Raw genomic sequence first — 17,457 nt, forward strand, 5'->3', positions numbered from 1 at the left:
AACAAAGCTCCTGACTCGTGGAAGCTTCGTATTCCAGAAGACAAGGCAGAAATACAGTAATAGTTAAATATCACAACATGATAAACATTTTAACAGGAGCTGCCGGGCCCAGGAAGACAAAGCAAACATAAGGGGTGAGAGGCGATGCGGCTGTCATTTTGTATTAAGAGGCTGAGGGCGGGCCTGGGAGGGGATGCTGGAGCAGAGGCTGGAGAAGAGTAAGGGACCCCTCCTCGGGGCTACCTGGAGGAAGTGTTCTAAGACAAAAGGAATGTAAGAACCACAAGAAGCCCCTGATCAGCGTGCACCTGGAATCAACTAGAATGCATTTCAACTAACGTTACATAGATGGAAACAACTGTCAAGGCACGTTTTGCCCCTAGCTGAAAAATTCAACGTGACATTACCTGCATTTAGAAGCCGTTAACATCATAACCCGGAGGCGATATCCAGGAGGCGAGAACCATCACTATATGAATGAGGTGAGCAAACACTCTTCCTCTCGGGGGAAAGCTCCTTCACACACCATCTTCTTTAATAATCACCACAAGGCCACCAGGTAGGTCTTAGAGTTCACAACAGTGTTCCAGATGGGAAAACTGAGGCGGGTGAGTGGTGTCTCTGGTCCTGACGTAGGCCATCGGTCTGCAGAAGTGTCCCGTTGCTAAAGGACGTTGTCCTGTTTCACTGAAACATGCAGCACTGAAAAAAGTCCAAGAACATCTGGGCTTGTAAATTTGACTTCAAATCAGCACCGTAACTGATACTGGAGACCAGTATCTCTGTGGCACTGTGGTCCCCACCTCTCAGCTCTCCCGCCAGAGGACCTGCCAGAGGGGAGCAGAGCTCCTAACTGTCCCAGCAAGCATCCTATGGACATGGGGATGTCAGGGTCACCCCTCCCCCAGGTTAAGGCTTGGCAGCCAGGTTCAGAGCAGGCCCATCCAACCTGCCTGACACAGGCCACCTCCCACAGGCAAACTTTGAGCTCTGGGACTGCTGCCCGCCAGCCTGAGACCCTGTCAGAAACATACCACAGCCTGAGAATCTACCTAATTCTTCCTTCCCTCTTTCCTCTCACGCTGCCAGACCGGCATTAAGGCCTGAAGGCTCTCCCTGCCATCTCCTGAGAACCCCTCTCTTCCCTCACAGACGTTTCTCCCAGCAAACCTACTGCATGTCCAAGCTCGTCACTCAGCATCTGCATCCCACAGGATCCACACTGACATTTCTAATCTCAGGAGCTTTGTTTTACTTCTACCCAGAAGGATGACATCACGAGTTCATTCTATCTTTGTCTTTCTGGACTTGAAAAAGAAGAGAAAAGAGAAAAGTATTTTGTCGGCTACCAATGTCAAACTTTGGGCCTCATTAGTGGTCCATTTTAGCAAAAACATAAGGGAGATTCTGGAATTTTCCTGGTGTTACCTGAGCTGAGGCTATGGCCCGAGTTCTGACCACAACCTTTTATCTTAGCAGCTTCCGATCTGCTTTCACGGATCCTGTCGAAGGTGAGCCCCTCACTGTGTTGTGTCCAGGCTGTGAAAGTCAGTTCAGAGCTAATCAGAGCTCGTAATGCATATTCCAGAGTGTCGAGGTGGTTACAGGAGGTCGCTGGGCGTGCTCTGAACCGGTACAGTCCAAGAGAAACAGAATGTGAGCCTCCTCTGTGATTTAGAATTTTCTAGTAGCCACATTTGAAAAGGAAAAAGAAACAAGATGAATTTTAATAATATTTTGTTTAACCCAAAGTCATCTAAATTATTATCACACATATAATCCTATTTAAACATTACTGATAAGATTATTTACATTTTTGTCACATTAAGTTTTGGGTTTTTTTTTTTAAGTAGGCTCCACACGTAGTGTGGAGCCCAACATGGGGCTTGAACTCCCGACCCCAAGCCCAAGATCAAGACCTGAGCTGAGATCAAGAGTCGGAGACTTAACTGACTGAGTCGCCCAGGCACCCGGCACACGAAGTCTTTAGATGAGGCACATTGAAAGTGTTCACTAGACAACATGCCTGGCGGTTCCCATGCTGGATGGTGCAAATCCAGGTACTTTCGAGTCCGAGGAATAGTATTTGAGTACAGAGCACTGACAAGCTGTTTTTCTTATGGCTCCTCTAATCCAGTTATGGCTCCCCACCGGTTGAGGAACTTCAAAATCATCACCCAAGGGGTTTTGTATTCAGAACTTTTTTGGGGGGGGAGCTAGGAAATAGAAAGTATTGTTTTGAAATAAAATATACAAAGTAAAAGGGACTGAGTTCTTAGGCATCTATAAGATACCAGCTCTCACAATTATTTCATAAGGATTTTTTTTTTTTAATTTGACAGAAAGAGAGATTACAAGCAGGCAGAGAGGAGGGGGGGGAAGCAGGCTCCCTGCTGAGCAGAGAGCCCGATGCGGGCCTCGATCCCAGGACCCTGAGATAACGACCTGAGCCGAAGGCAGAGGCTTAACCCACTGACCCCCCAGGTGCCCCTCTTACATTTTAGGTAAATCTTTGTAGCTGGAGAAGCCAGGCTACAAATATAAGAAAGAGGCTGTTTCCTTCTTTCAAAGATATCTGAGTATAGCAGCTCTCCCAGTTCCCATTTCTTTGGCCCCATCCCCAAAGTAGCCCTCTCCCGCCCACCTCCCAGCAACATACACCCCCAGGGGAGAACATCAGTCATGTCCTTTACTACTGTAAGAAAATAATGATACCCCAATTTTTAAAAACCAGAATCATACATTTAAAAGCTATGCCACATAAGACAAGTATTCATTTAAGCGTTCACTTTTTTTTTAACTTTTCAACTTAATATTTTTCTCTCCATTTTACAGTTTCAGAAAGCTAAGTAACTTGCCTAATGCCACATTACTAATCATTCTACACCCTTTAAAGTTGGCATTGGGAGACCGACATCCTGAACCAATTTACAGTGCTGACGGCATCATAAATTGGTTCACTCTTTTCTGAGATTAACTTGGCAATGTTTAACAAGTTATAGATGGTCCGTGCCCTTTTATATAATGATTTATGAATCTGTTCTAAGGTAATAAATAAAATATGTATTGATGCACTCACACATCAGCTTGTGCAAAGTTATTTATGACAGAAAACCTGTGATAGTTGAAAATTTTTAAATACCCCAAATTCTTCATTCATTTAGCAAACCCTTATTGGGTACCTTCCATGTGTCAGTCACAGGTCTAATACCAAGGATTCAGCAGTGGAGAAAAAACAAAAGGACAGCAATGATCCCTGTTTTTATGGAAAAGTTTCATAAACAAAGGCCTTAGGGGTACAAAATAAGAATGGATAATAAGGGCCACATATATAATTTTAAGTAGTCTAGCAGCCACATTAGGAAGGTAAAAAGAAACAAGAGAAATGATTCTTAATATATTTTATTTAACTCAATATATCCAAAATATTGTTCTAACATGCAATCAACACAAGAAACTAAGATATTTTGTATCCTGGGATGCCTGGGTAGCTCTGTGTGTTAAAGCCTCTGCCTTTGGCTCAGGTCGTGATCCTGGGGGTCCTGGGATCAAGCCCTGCATCGGATTCTCTGCTCAGTGGGGAGCCTGCTTTCCCTCTCTCTCTGCCTGCCTCTCTGCCTACTTGTGATCTCTGTCTGTCAAATAAATAAATAAAATCTTAAAAAAAAAAGATATTTTGTATTCTTTTTTCATACTGTTTTCAAAATCCAGTGTGCATTTTACACCTAGAGCACATCTCAATTGGAACACCAAAGTTTCTTCAGAAATATTAGATCTGTATCTAGGTGTCACAAAATTCACCATTAAAAAATTAGATTCATACAACCAAGGTATTCCGAACATACTTAAAGACTTCCCAATAATTCAGTTGAATATCAAAAATAATTTTCTTTTAATCTTTGCATATACATTAACCAAAAGAGTTCATTTTTTAGAATTGATTTGACTTCCAGCAAAAGTGTTATCAGTTTCAAAACAATTTCTGTCCAAGTTAGGTAAGCTCACTCACTTCTGGGTTAGCTCAGTCTTACTGACACAAATTCAAAGGGATATTACATAAAATGAAAAAGCAACTCTAAATTTATCAAAATCAACAAAGGGTCCTTCAAGTTTTTCTTGGTATATTTTCAGCCAATTTGTATAACCCTATACATTACAATTGAAATCTTCTGCAATAGATTAATATTAGAAAAACATAACATTATCATCTTTGATTTGGATTATGAAAAGTTTCAATTTCAACATAAGTTCTTGTGCATATCTTGCTAGGTCACAAGCTTTTTCTTTGCTTGGAACTTCAAATTTACCTCGTCCATATGCAGTGTAATATCAGCAAGAAAACATAAACCACGCCACCATTTTGTCTTTGATTATTGACCACTTGGCAACTATTCCTTTCGTTTCAAGAAAAAAACTGCACTTGCTAGCATAGTAATCTCCCTAAAATTTTTCCACATTTCAAATAATGAATACTTGCAAACAGCATTAAATATATTAAATCCATTGTCTTCTTTTTTTTTTCAACAGTTCTGAACACTGGGGATGACTCATAGCCATTTCCACATGTACACTAAACAAGTTTAAGAGTTTCGTCCACGACACCTTTCTGAGGGTCTCCTTTAGAAAACTGAGCTCCCAGGTCCTAAGTTACTGCCCCAGCATGTCCCTCCCACTCTGCTGTTGCCATCCGTGACAGAGCACCAAGGAGCATTGTTATTGTAGAAGACGCGACACGGACACAGTGGAGGACGTGTGGTGGGTAGCGAACAGAATGAACCCTGGAGGCGAACTGAGTGGATTGAAATCCCAGGTCTGCCACTCTCCAGCCCTGCGACCTTGGGAAAGTTTCCTTGGGTGATGACGATGAGTTGATGTATGTTCATCAGTTGTAACAAATGTACCACTCTGGTGGGGAATGTTGATAGTGGGGGAGGCAGTGCATGTCGGCGGGATAGGGAGTACATTAAAAGCATTTAAATCTGCTTTTTAAAAAACTGTCTTTTTTATTTTTTAAAAAGCCATTCAAGTGGTGATTTTTGTAATGGACACTAGGTTATGGCCCCAGATGAGAACAGAAGCCTGAAGCGATGTCCACTCTCAATTTCTTGGCTGAAGTCATAAAAATGATGGCAGGAAGGACCCTTGTGCTGGACTGTTACCATTTGGAGGATGAGACAGGACAAGAGGAGGACAGGGTGCTGTTTTCTTCATCAGGGAAATGAGCTTTCAGTCCACCCCAGAGTCAGAGTGGAAGAACTTGAATTAGACACTCAACAGAGATTTCCTGCACTGGGCTTTGTGCGACCACCTAATGGATTTCCTAGCGGACCAAGGGGTGGATGACACTTTTTCGGATGAGCTCAGCATGGCCCTGGATCACCAAAACTACATACACAGCTTTTCTCAAAGACCTCAAAGGTTTTTTCAGGAGCCAATAGAGTAGACAAAATACCAAATACCTTGATTTTATGGCAGGCTTTGGCCAGTGAACCAAACCTACTCTGAAGCCAGACACATGTGCTTTGAAACGGTTTTCATCCTCATATCAGAGAAAATAATTTAAATTTCATCCTCATGTCAGGGAAAATAATTTATATTGATTTCTGTTGCCTTCTTATTTACTATTTCTTTGATGCTTTCTCTACAAATCCCATTATTTTTGGATTTCTGTATAACACCGTGATGGACAACAACATTGATTTATCTCCCCCGCCACCCCTTCCCTTCCTCCTCCAAAAAGAGTAAGGAATGAAGGGCTTCTTCCCTTCCCGGGAGCAGCTTGGAGGCCAGCTCTCAGCGGTCAGCAGCCCAGGAATTACCTCAGCTGAGAGAGTCACTTCCCCAAGGTCATGTTGCTTTCCTGATGGATACAGGGTTAGAAACACCCAGCTCTCTTGTCTCAATTCGGGACCATTCTGAAGGGTCATCCACCTGGAGAGCTGCCCCCGGGGCCACTGTTGCAGCGTCTCTTGATGTTCCAGCTGGGTTTCTCCCACTGCCGAATCCACTCCCTTCCCAAGGACATCCCCGGTCAACTTCCCATGTGCCCAGCTCTCTGAGTCTGCCTCCTGGGGAACCCAGAGATGAGCTGTCCATTTCGAAGGAAAGGAAGTCACACACAGTATTCATTCAGAGTTCCTGGCTTAGAGAATTCTCGACATAGAGTTCTTTTGATTTTGGCTAATTATTCCTATCTGACATCTCCCACAGAGGAAGAACCCACTCATCAATACCTCCATATTTATAAAGAGGGGCATATATTTATGAGAAGATAATTATACGTTCCCAGGCATGGTGTTGCTCAACATTACTATAAAAGAAAGTTGAAAGAAGTAGACAATTCACCAGAACTCTTTTTAGTTTTTGTCAGTCCTAAAGTGAAAAACTGGTTATCACTTTGTTCTTTTAATTGGCATTGCCCCAACCAGTTGAGAATGTTCGCAGGGGCTTATTAGCCAGGTAAATTCCTCTCCTGTAAATGATCTATTCATACACGTTTGCCCATTTTTCTTTTGGTTTTGCCTGTCTTTTTCATAATAGCTGGTAATAAATGGTTGGACATATGTTGTTTTCTTTAATGGTGACTTTCATCCCTTTTTAAGATAACATTTTATGTGTTGGTTCGGGGAGGGTTATTTTCATTTTAGTTCTAAAAATCCATATATGCAGAAGCCTATAAGGAAGAAAATAACTGTCTTAGTCCATTCATGCTTCTGTAACAAAAATACCATAGGATGGATGGCTTATAAACCTCAGAAATGTGTTTCTCACGGTTCTAGAGGCAGGGAAGTCCAAGATCAAGGCACCCAGGTTCAGTGTCTGATGAGGGCCTGATTTCCTGTTTCCAGGGTAACTATGTTTTTGCTCTGTCATCCCACGGCCAAAGAGGCAAGGGATCTTTCTGGGGTCCCTTTCATAAGGGCACTAATCCCATTCATAAGAGCTTCACCTCATGACCTAAGTACCTCCCAAAGGCCCCATATCCAAATACCATCACATTGGGGAACAGGTTCCAAAACATGAAATTGGGGGGAAGGGATCAGACCTTCAGTCTCTAGCAGCAGCAATAGTTAAAATTTCTCCACTTCGAGAAATTACTTTGAAAATTTTCATTTTTTTCTTATAATTTTTCCATGCCCAGTTTTCCAAATTGAGATAATGTATTAAACTTCCTACGTAGTTTTGAATTCCTGTTTCTTCATTTAATATTTAAGTATTTCCCTAGACCATCAAAAGCCTTAATAAACATTTAAATGGCTGCCCAACAGTTTGTCAAATAGATATGCCATCCTTTGGTGTAATCTTTTCAGAAATGGTAGACGTCTGGATCATCTCCAGTTTCTCACTACAAATAATACCGTGATGAGCCTAGGCAGAAATATCTGTTTGTATTTCACATTACCTCTTTAAATACATTCTCTAGATGAGAAATGAGTTAAAAGTAAAAGCATGTAAGGGCTCTTGTTATGTATCTCAGTTCATTTTTGAGGAATCATTTGCAAACCAATGTTTTACACCTGAAGAGAAACACTGACCTCCCATCGTATTCCATCAGGCAAACGTGTATTACACCTGCTGCTTACAGGCGACTCTTTTAGGCCCTAGAGGGATGCCAATATGCTAAGCAGGATCCTGCCTGCCATCAAAGAGCAAAGGGTATGGGAGAAAAAAGAGCAGTAACTGATTAAACATAACACAAGTAAGGGTGAAACAAATCTTCAACAAAATGGTAAGTCAGTGTGTGCGGGGGTATGTGGGGAAACAGTTAGCCGAGACGGTAAGTTGTTATATGATGGTCTCATAAACACCCCAGAGGGCACTGGGACCTTCACAGATTCAATACTGGAAATACATGAAGGCCCAGTCCAGGATTTGGAAGGTGGATTCAGGATTTTACATAATGACGTAGCTAATGATTTTCACAGCTTTGCTTTAATGATCTGCTAGGGGTCAACACTACCGCTTTCTTGACAGTAGGGGTCCCCCACATGCGGCCTCCACCTTTTTCCTATAAAGTTGCATCCTCCAGGAGCCCACTCTGCACCACAGGCTTAAAGACTGCAATGTGTCTTCAAGGCCAAGACCACTTGTATTCCTTCATGGTTCAGTCTATGTGCTGCTCAACCCCAGGGGGCTCTGGTGGGTGGAGAGAAACCCTCTGAGCGTGCTTCCTCCCCTGTTCTGAAGCTGACAGGACCCCACACACCACTTCTGAATCACCTAAAGGCAGTATGATGGACGGCCAAGGAGTCAAATTTCTAAATCTGACCTTTGCTTCCCCCACTTAGCAGCCCTCCAACCGGGGCAACCTATTTAACCCCCTCACCTTTCTTTCCTCAACCATAAAACAGAGCTGAGAGGGGTCCTGAAAATACAGAAAGATAATGGATATGAAAGCACTTAAAAAAAGGAAACTGACTTTGAAATATCAGCATTTATTATGTTGTGGAAAATCTAAACAAAAGATTTTCTAGTCCCTGCTCTCTGAACAAACTTTGACGCCCATGGGGGTGGGGAGCCAGGGGTGGTAGTGCATTGATTTATTCTTTGTTAATTTTTAAAAAGCATGCCTTAAAGCCATGTGACAGAAGAGCTCTTTTATGGGCTTTGCTGCAACATGAGACAGGCAGACTCTGGCCAGCTGAGAATGCATTCTCGTGTGTGCCTAGATTTTTTTAAAGTGAAGAGGGGACTCTTGGCTAAGTGAGAAAGTTTCCTTAGGCTTTAGAAGGGGAGTCCAGGCTCTACCCCACAACCATGCACACCCTGAGCCCTCGGGATTTGCCTTCCACTCCATCATGTACAAAGGGGGCTCTTGAGAAGCAGACTCTAACAGGACCAGGGAGATGTAGCCAGGTTCCCGGACAAGTGAAGCTCAAAGGATATTCAGAGAATATTTCACCTCAAAGGGATTTTCAGAGAGGCACCTCCACTTTGTGAGCCTATGAGAAAACCTGCAGAACTGCTGTTTAACCCACTTTTGTTGGGTGGAAAACATATATGGCTTCTTTAAGAGCCTACCCACGAGGTGAAGGAAGCCATTACCCTGAGTGACATAGTTAGATACATGGCGAGGTCAACTCAGAGGGGCTACACCAGAGATGCTCAGGGGAGAGACAGAAGTGACTGGACCACACTCTCCAATACATCTACCTACCTCCTCACCAGCCAGCCATCAAACAGCCCCTGCAGAGCAGGACTGAGGCATCCCTCTCCACTCATACCCCACTTTCCATCCTCTTTGGCACCCCAACATGGAGAGATGGTCCCTATGCCAGGCTCACAAGGAGAGTTGCTTCCCCGGCTGGTCACCCTTCTGCTTTCCCTGCCTGCCTTCAAGGACCCTCCCCCGTCCCTGGCAACATCCCAAGGCACCTGCCTCTCCAGGGGAAGGCCAGCCCCTCATACCCGATGTCTCCCACGGCCCCTCCCCAGCCACCGGGCGGGGGCACCCCCACCTTTGCTCTCCTTCAGTCTTCCATCTCATCACTGTTTCCTAAGGATCCTCTTTCTACCCTCTGCTCTAAGATCCCCACACCTTCCCGTGCTTGAAAGAGGGTCCGGAGAACTCCCAGGTCACTCTAAATATAACTCAGTTCCTGCTCTGTGAATTCTCAGCCCCAGTTGGAAACATGCAGAGCCTTGCCTTGGCTCCCCACCATGGAGAAGTGGTATTTTTAGAGGCATTGCTGAGTGGGGAGGGTCAGCCCAAGTGAAAGAACAGGTCTGCTGAATGGAAACTTTGCTTAGATGGAAAATAATCATCTTAAGAGTAAGAGCTGTAATTTCCTGAGACCCTTCCCTGTTCACACGCGTGCTCATAGCCATCATCTCCTCGAGTCCTGAGCATCACCCCGTGAAGAAGAGACCCAGGTGTCCTGGTTCTGCTTTACAAGCAGGAGTGTAAGCTTACCAAGAGCCAGTAAGTAAGTGGCTACAGCAGAACCCCAGACTGGGGACTTGTTGATACTTGAGGTCTCTCCAGCTTCTGGTAATGGAGAGCAAGCACTGGGGAGCAGAGAGGCCGGCTCTGTGCCCCCAGCCCTGCCATGGTCTCTGGCTATGCAGCCAGCTGCCCTGCCTGGCCACACCCCTCCTCTGCCAGCCAGCAGCAGGAGCCTAGGCCCTGACCCCTGGGCTGAGCTGGCTCCTCTGTAGAAGCTGGGGGAGCTAGGGAGGGCCCCTTCCACTCCCTACCTCAGGCACAGCAGGCTTCCAGCACCTTCCCCACCCAGACAAACGGCCTCCTGTGGGCACAAAGGAGATTTCCTCTCTACCCCACATGAGCCAGAATATAGGAATCCAGTTTTCAGTCATCTTGCTGTTTTCTCTGCTCTTTCTAGCTCCAAAGCTCTGTTCCTTCCCTTAAGAACTCGGTGCTCCTACCAGGAAGAAAACGGCGGGCACTCCTAAAGATTTGCACAGGGTCCGCATCAAAGAAGAAGGTCCCTGAGATGTTAAGGACAGGCAAATACTACAGTGCTCTCACAAACATTGGCTCATCTAAGCCTCGAAGAGCCCCGAGGAATAAATGGAAAAGCTAGTAGTAGTATGGATATTAGTGTTAGTGATGTGGGAAACAAAGGCAGAAGAAAAATTATTAAATTTCCTTACTACCTACAGCCCATTGACAAGTCCTTGAAACTGGCAGAGTGACATTCCTATAGGGACTCAACTGTCTCAATGTTAATTGCTAAGGGCAAAAGGCAATCTTAGCCAGACTTTCCAGGATCCTGTAAGTCTGCTTTAACATATAAAAATTCCTCTGGGGGTGCCTGGCTGGCTCAGTGGGTTAAGATTCTGCCTTTGGCTCAGGTCATGACCCCAGAGTCTTGGGATCGAGCCCTGCATCGGGCTCTCTGCTCAGCAGGAAGCCTGCTTCCCCCTCTCTCTCTGCCTGCCTCTGCCTACTTGTGATCTCTCTCTCGGTCAAATAAATAAATAAAATCTTAAATAAATAAATAAATAAATATTCCTTTGGAAACTTCCTTTATCTCTAACCCCCAAGATACATGTGGGCAGTCATCCCCCAAGCATATGGCCCACTGATATACACCTGAAGCATCTCAAGATTAAGGTTTTATTAGATGGTAATAAATGACCTTTTCTCAACAACAGCTTGCCCCCTCAAGGTCCTGGAAACCTCGCTTCCAAAATTCCTTAGAGACTTACACTATCCTTAACCCCCTCCCAACTTGAAAGTATATAATGGTATATAATGGGCCACTCCTCATGACCCCGGTGCAGCACTTTCTGCCCATGGGTCCTGTCCCTGTGTTTTAATAAAACCACCTTTTTGCACCAAAGCTGTCTCAAGAATTCTTTCTTGGCAATTGGCTTCAAACCCTCATGTCCTTCCTACATCGTTAGTATCTCTATTCGTATTCCTGCCGCTACTACTCTTCATATTAGCATCTGTATTTATATTAGAATCTGTACTCACATTCACATTAGTACTTGCATCCATATTTATATTCTTACTATCATTCACGTTCCTAGTGGTGCCCATACTGGTACCAGTATCAGTATCAGTACTTTATGAGGGGGAATGTTGGATACACGAACAGCTGGAAAGCCCAGTGGTGTCATAGGTTGCCTTCTGTTCTCTGTAAACACTAGAGATGCCCTCTGGCAGTAATGACAGGTATAAAGGCTCTAGAATTCTCCTTAACTCTGGACAGGAATGGAGTGATGGTGGTCCTCTTGGAGCTCTGAGAGAAATTACATAAGTTTTAAGCATGAGGTCAGAGCTACAGCAAGGTGGTGGGAGATTATGCTGGAATGAGGACAGGAAGGCAAATTCTGACATTATGAATGACTTCATGGGTTATGATAAGGGACTTGTCCTGTTGTAAAGATGAGGCACCACTGAGAGGCAGAAGGCTCTCTCAAGTCCCAGGACCCAGGCTTGGAATGCTTTCCCTCATCCAACACATCACACACAACCCCTACACACACATACACACACATGCAGTGCCCCCCATACCCCACATAGTCACCTCTACCCACACACCACACCATACACACACACACACACACACACTCACACATATCACATACCCCCACACACACGCCCACATACTCATACACACATTACATGTACCCTCCATACACACTTCACATACTCACCCACAAAGATACACCACATACCTGTATGATACAGGTATCATACACACCACACACACACACACACACATACCATAAACATCACAAATACATATCACACACACACACACACACACACACACACACACACACACACCCCAGAGAGCTTCTGACAGTTATTTATGCCCATATGTGGCTTGGTTGCTTTGAGAACCCTCACAGGGTAGAGTCAAGCTTGTTACCTTAGCCAGAGTGAGTTTGAGGCTTGTTCCACAGATGTCAGCCCCAGGATGACTGGTGATAGCTCTTTTAGTCATAGAGAGTCTATACCACCTCAGCACTTCTTTGTGCCCGGAAACCAAAGTATCAACAGGCCTGCTCTTTCTGGTAGCATTCAGCCTCTCGTCACACCCTGAGATACACAAGCTTTTGTGGGGAACAGGCCTCAGTCACCTTCTATCTCAAATGTCCTTGCAGCAAAGGCCAACACCCCACGTCCAATCCTTCCTTCATCTCACATCCTGCTGTGGGAGGACACAGTATGAGATGGCACATCTTTGGGACTTTCCACCACAGGAGGCCAATACAAAGCCATGGGTTTCCTCTTATCATGCTATTTCATGACATAAAAGAAAGCACCCACCCGAAGAGCTAGAGTCTGAAAAATATGCACATTCTCTTACACTAGCATCCCTTTGATCTATAAGAACAGCAGAGGGAGGCACACTCAACTAGACCATAGGGGCTGCATCCTTTTCTGTTCATCATCTTCCTTCCTGCTTTGGGGGCAGTAAGTCTCACATGTGCCTGGAAAACAGGTAAATGTCTGGGCTGGTGAATCGTACAACTTCCAGAAGCATACTGACAGTCAAGGTCAGGCACCAGAGTTAAACCTTTAATATCCAAAATGCAAGCTTCTTGTACTTTTATCTCTCACCACTGGAAAGAACTCTAGACCATTCCAACTGAAAGATAATAGAGAGCTCATCTAACTTCATCATTGCACAGATGAGGACATTTAGGGATCTATCTACCCAAGTGTGATCCTCTGACCAGCTGTGCCAGAATCATCTGGGGGCAGATCCCCAGATCTTGCCAAATCAAGATTTCCAGTGAAAAGGCCTAGGAAGCTGCATTTTAAGCAGACTCTTTAGGAAATCATATACCTGAGAATGTTCTAGAAGTACAGCTGGTTAGTACAGCTCAGACCATCATGACAACAAATAATAGCAATGACACATTGGGTGACACATCAGGATAGCCTTAGAGACTCCTCTCCTCCCCTATCTGGAGCTTAGCAAGAGCTCGCTCGGTAGGTCTGCATAACCCAAGGGAGAACTCTGTCCCCAGCCACAGAGCTCCCAAGGTTGTCTATTTCCTCAACCAGGAAGCCCACTGATCTGCAGGTGTCCCCTACTCTTCTGTCCCTATAGTGAGGCAAGGTCACTCTTCTGGAGCTCTTTCCATGGTATGAAGAGTCTCTCCAGGTCCAACCCAAACATGTCTCTCATTTTATTGATTCCATAAACGTCTATTGAAGGAATTCTGTGCCACACACTGAGCTAGGTACCAGCAATGTGATGGTCAAAAATGATGAATCTGGCACCCAAATGTGGGGCTCCACAGAGAAGAGGCTGAGCATTGTTCCTCTATCCTGCAGATTAGAGATTAGGTGGGAAACGCCTTCAGATTTGGGTAGAAGACTTCCTTCCTTCCAGATAGGAGACAGTAAAGGAAAGAGCTTTTCCCCAGGGTGGCTCTGAAGGGGGACACCAGGTGACAGGCCCCCTAAATGTGCCTCTTGACCTTCTGTGTCTCGTCAACCTCGCATCGGAACTTCCAGTTTGGAAGCTCAACTGTGACCACTTTCCTGAACTTGGCAGTCATCGAGGAGCCAACTTGTTACAATCTCTTATCAGACGTCTTCCCCAGAGTTGAGGGTGGGTCCACCCCGACTGTGCACCAGCGTCAAGCCCTAAGCCTTAGGCAATCTCACAGCAACATACACACACACACATACACACACACACACACACACACACACACACACACACACACCGAATGAACCAGAGCCCGCTGCAGCTGTGCTGACCAAGAGCTCTTGCAGAGTCCTCCAGCCCTCCAGTCTTCCTCCTCCCCCAGCCCACGTGGGTTAGTTAGGTTTCTCCCCAGAGTGACTGTTCTGATGGTGTGCCTAGTGAGTGGCCTCTGTCAGTTCCCTTCTCTTGGGTCTGGAGTCCTAACCTTAGGCTGCTGATTGGGGCCTGCTGCCAAGGGGACTCTGGCCCCAGCGGACTGCCTGGTTCCCACTGAGGCCCTGGCTAGTGGCCTCACCTACAATGCTGAGCCCACCACTTCCTCACTGTGTTACCTTAAATGATATTCATAACCTCTCTAAGCCTCAATTTCCGCATCAGTAACATGAGAAAAATAAGACCTCCCTCTTAGGTTGCCCTGTGGACTAAGGATTACCTTGATGAACACCAAGCACATCTCCATAGCAGGTGCCTAGTACAGGTGCTTCGCTGTCACTCTCTGTGTGCCCTTGGACAAATAACCTATGTGCCCCCAAGGACCCAGTCACTCAACCAAATACTTGTTGAGCCCCTACCCTGTGCCAGACACTGGAAACATACTATGGAAAGGACAAAATCTGTGTCCTCATGGAACTTCGATCCATAATAAAAGAGAGGAAGGGCCTGTATTTGTTTGCTAGGGCTGCTGGGACAAGGACCCACCAACTGGGTTCCTAAATAACAGCAATTTATTACTGCACATTTCTGAAGGCTAGAAGTCCAAGATCAAGGTATCAGCAGGGCTGGTTCCTCCTGAGGGCTGCTCCACGCCACCTCTCCCCCAGCTTCTGGCTTTCTGCTGGCAAGGGTTGATCCTCCTTGCCTTGGGGTTGGCCTGATCTCTCCCTCTATCTTCACACAGGGCTATCCCTGTGTGTGCGTGTGCGTGTGCGTGTGTGTGTTCTGTCTCCGTGTCCAAATTTCTCCTTTTTATAAGGATGCCAGTCATTTTAGAATAGAGTCGACCCTAATGACCTAATTTTGACTTGATTACTTCTGTAAAGACTCTTACTTCCAAGTAAGGTCATATTCTGAGGTATTGGGGGTTAGGACTTCAATGTGTCTTTCAGGGAGCGGGGGAGATGCACTCCCACCCATAACAGTGGCCTTTTCCATGTACTCACTCAGCCTCATTTGAGGGCTGAATTGAACTGATTGTGCCCAGGCCTCCTTCCAATCCAGTTTAATCTGGAATTGGGTGTACCTAGCATGTTCAGTGCTCTTAAAGGCTTTCTCTGAGACCCATCTCTGTCTCCTCTCTGATCTCAAGAAGGTGAAAGACTTGGACATGGACCTTCCTCTGACTTAGATGAGATACCAAAGGATGGGATAGCTGGGGCTCAGGTCATAGCGCCAGCTCCCTTCCCTGGGTCTCTGACTCGGGCCACTTGCCCAACAGGCATAGCATCTGACACCAGCACCCTTACCGGAGGCCTCGGTGGAAGGTTAACATGCTGTACATAGCACGGATGGTTCTGCTTTTGCAAGGAGTCATCGCATATAAATGGAAGAAACATCTCTTTGTGAAACTGTCTATCTCCTGCAGCTTAAGTTGGAAGAATGTTTACTTATTTGGCCCCAGGGAATCATAAACATCTTGCAGCATTTCTTAATAGTTAATCCGTAATACCGTTCATTTTTAGAATCTGAAATTACAAAGCATACCCCCGCCCCCAGGATCTACCTCCAGCTGTTAACGGACGGATGGGCTCAGTTCTCCTTGTTTCAGGCCTCAGAGGATGACGTTGTTGGTTCTGGTTTGTCCCCTTTGAAAAAATACCTCTTGATCTGAAAAAACAGAGGCACCAGCCACTGATAACAAGCCTCCTCACAAAACTTCCAGAAATGCCCACATAGAAGACCAGTCACCAATTATAAAAGATTAAGTGTTTTCTGAATGCCAGTGAGTGAGCCTGAGTGAACTTGAGATTTGAAATACGGACCCCTGGAGCCCACCCCATACCTCCGGCCTATTAAAAATCAGAATTTTAGTAGTAAGAAGAGAGAATCTGCATTTTTAATGAACTCAGAGGAGATGGTGAAGAACAGCTGGGTTTGGAAAGACCTTGTTACAGAACAAGACAATATTCCCACACCCCTTCCTCTGCCTCTTGGGGGCCCCTCCCTTATAGCAAGCCCTCTGCTCCCTGTCCAGGCCACAGGGACCCTCTGGTAAGCTATCCCAGGTTGGCCTGTCCCTGACATCACCACTGCACGGCCCCTTGGCTTGCCTCCTGCTCCCCAGCCCTCATCAGGTCAGTCACCTCTCCCTGGGACCCCACCACCCCCCGTGTGCCCCTCCACGGTAGCACTGGCTAGGCTCTCTGTTAATGGCTCTTCACAAGTCTCTCTCCCCAGCTTGGCCACGAACACAGGGAGAGTGTGCCTTGCTTCCTGCCCCCTGCCCAGCTCCTGGCTCACCACACCCCTGTTACCTGCCTGAAGGACAAACTGAACCCCGTCAAGGCCCTGCGTGACCTCAACCCTGTCTCTGTCTTCCTGTGTGGGCAGGGTCTCTCACTGCGCACCTGAATTCTCAGTACTGGCCCAGAGCGCTTACAAGAACGCCCTCCTACTGCTGTGTGTGGCTCCTTCTTGCCCCCGCCATCTGGTTGTATCCCCCAAGCATGGAGCACTGTGCGTGGCATCTCGCAGGTCCCTGATGCAACCTGCAGATGGCTAACTGGTGGCGACACGGACAGTACTGAAGAGAGGACTCAGTTATACAGAAGACCCAGATGCCCGCAGAGACTTCGCTGCGTAATCCCAAGCTCACTCATTAACGACTATGGTCCTTGGTCTCCTTATTGGTAACTCCTCCGGTGAGGCAGGTAAGTTAGACAGGGTGAGGAACGGTCTCAGAGCCCCCTGAGGCCACAGGTGCAGACGCGCCATGAGTAAGCGCACAGCCTAGCCACCGTGGCGCTGTCCCATGGGGCGGTGTAAGCGCCCCCAGACCTTGCAGAAGGGAGAGGCAGGAGGGGAAGAGGCAGAACGCCTCACTTCAGCCAGCAATCTGTCCATAAGGGATGAGATCAAGAGCCAGTCACCCTCAGAAAATCTCGGCCATGCCGAGGAGTTACTGTCACCAAATCCGTGACCTATTGGCCCTCTGTCCAGCACAATGTTGCTTGAGGTACCCTCGTCATCCTCCACCCCTCTGCCCAGGTCAACCGACTGCCAGATCCTAAGAAGCGAATGGTGCAGCCCTGCCTCCAGGCCTCAGGACCCCAGGGGCGCTGAGGTCTTTCTCCACATCCTACAAGGTGGGAAGGAG

At 46.3% G+C, this 17,457-nt stretch overlaps 1 long non-coding RNA gene across 1 annotated transcript in view; it reads right to left on the bottom strand.

Annotated features, from left to right (window-relative positions):
• Positions 1-1,180: 1,180 nt before the first annotated feature.
• The window catches only part of LOC125105400 (uncharacterized), a 39,455-nt gene continuing 23,178 nt past the window's right edge, over positions 1,181-17,457 (bottom strand). Inside the window, exons 3-4 of the long non-coding RNA XR_007128890.1 lie at positions 1,429-1,684; positions 1,181-1,307 (exon numbers count right to left, since the gene is read on the bottom strand). This is a non-coding gene — a long non-coding RNA (uncharacterized LOC125105400). The remainder of the gene's footprint in view (positions 1,308-1,428; positions 1,685-17,457) is intronic.

Source organism: Lutra lutra, chromosome 7 (genome assembly GCF_902655055.1).
Source record: "Lutra lutra chromosome 7, mLutLut1.2, whole genome shotgun sequence".
Taxonomy (NCBI): Eukaryota; Metazoa; Chordata; class Mammalia; order Carnivora; family Mustelidae; genus Lutra; species Lutra lutra.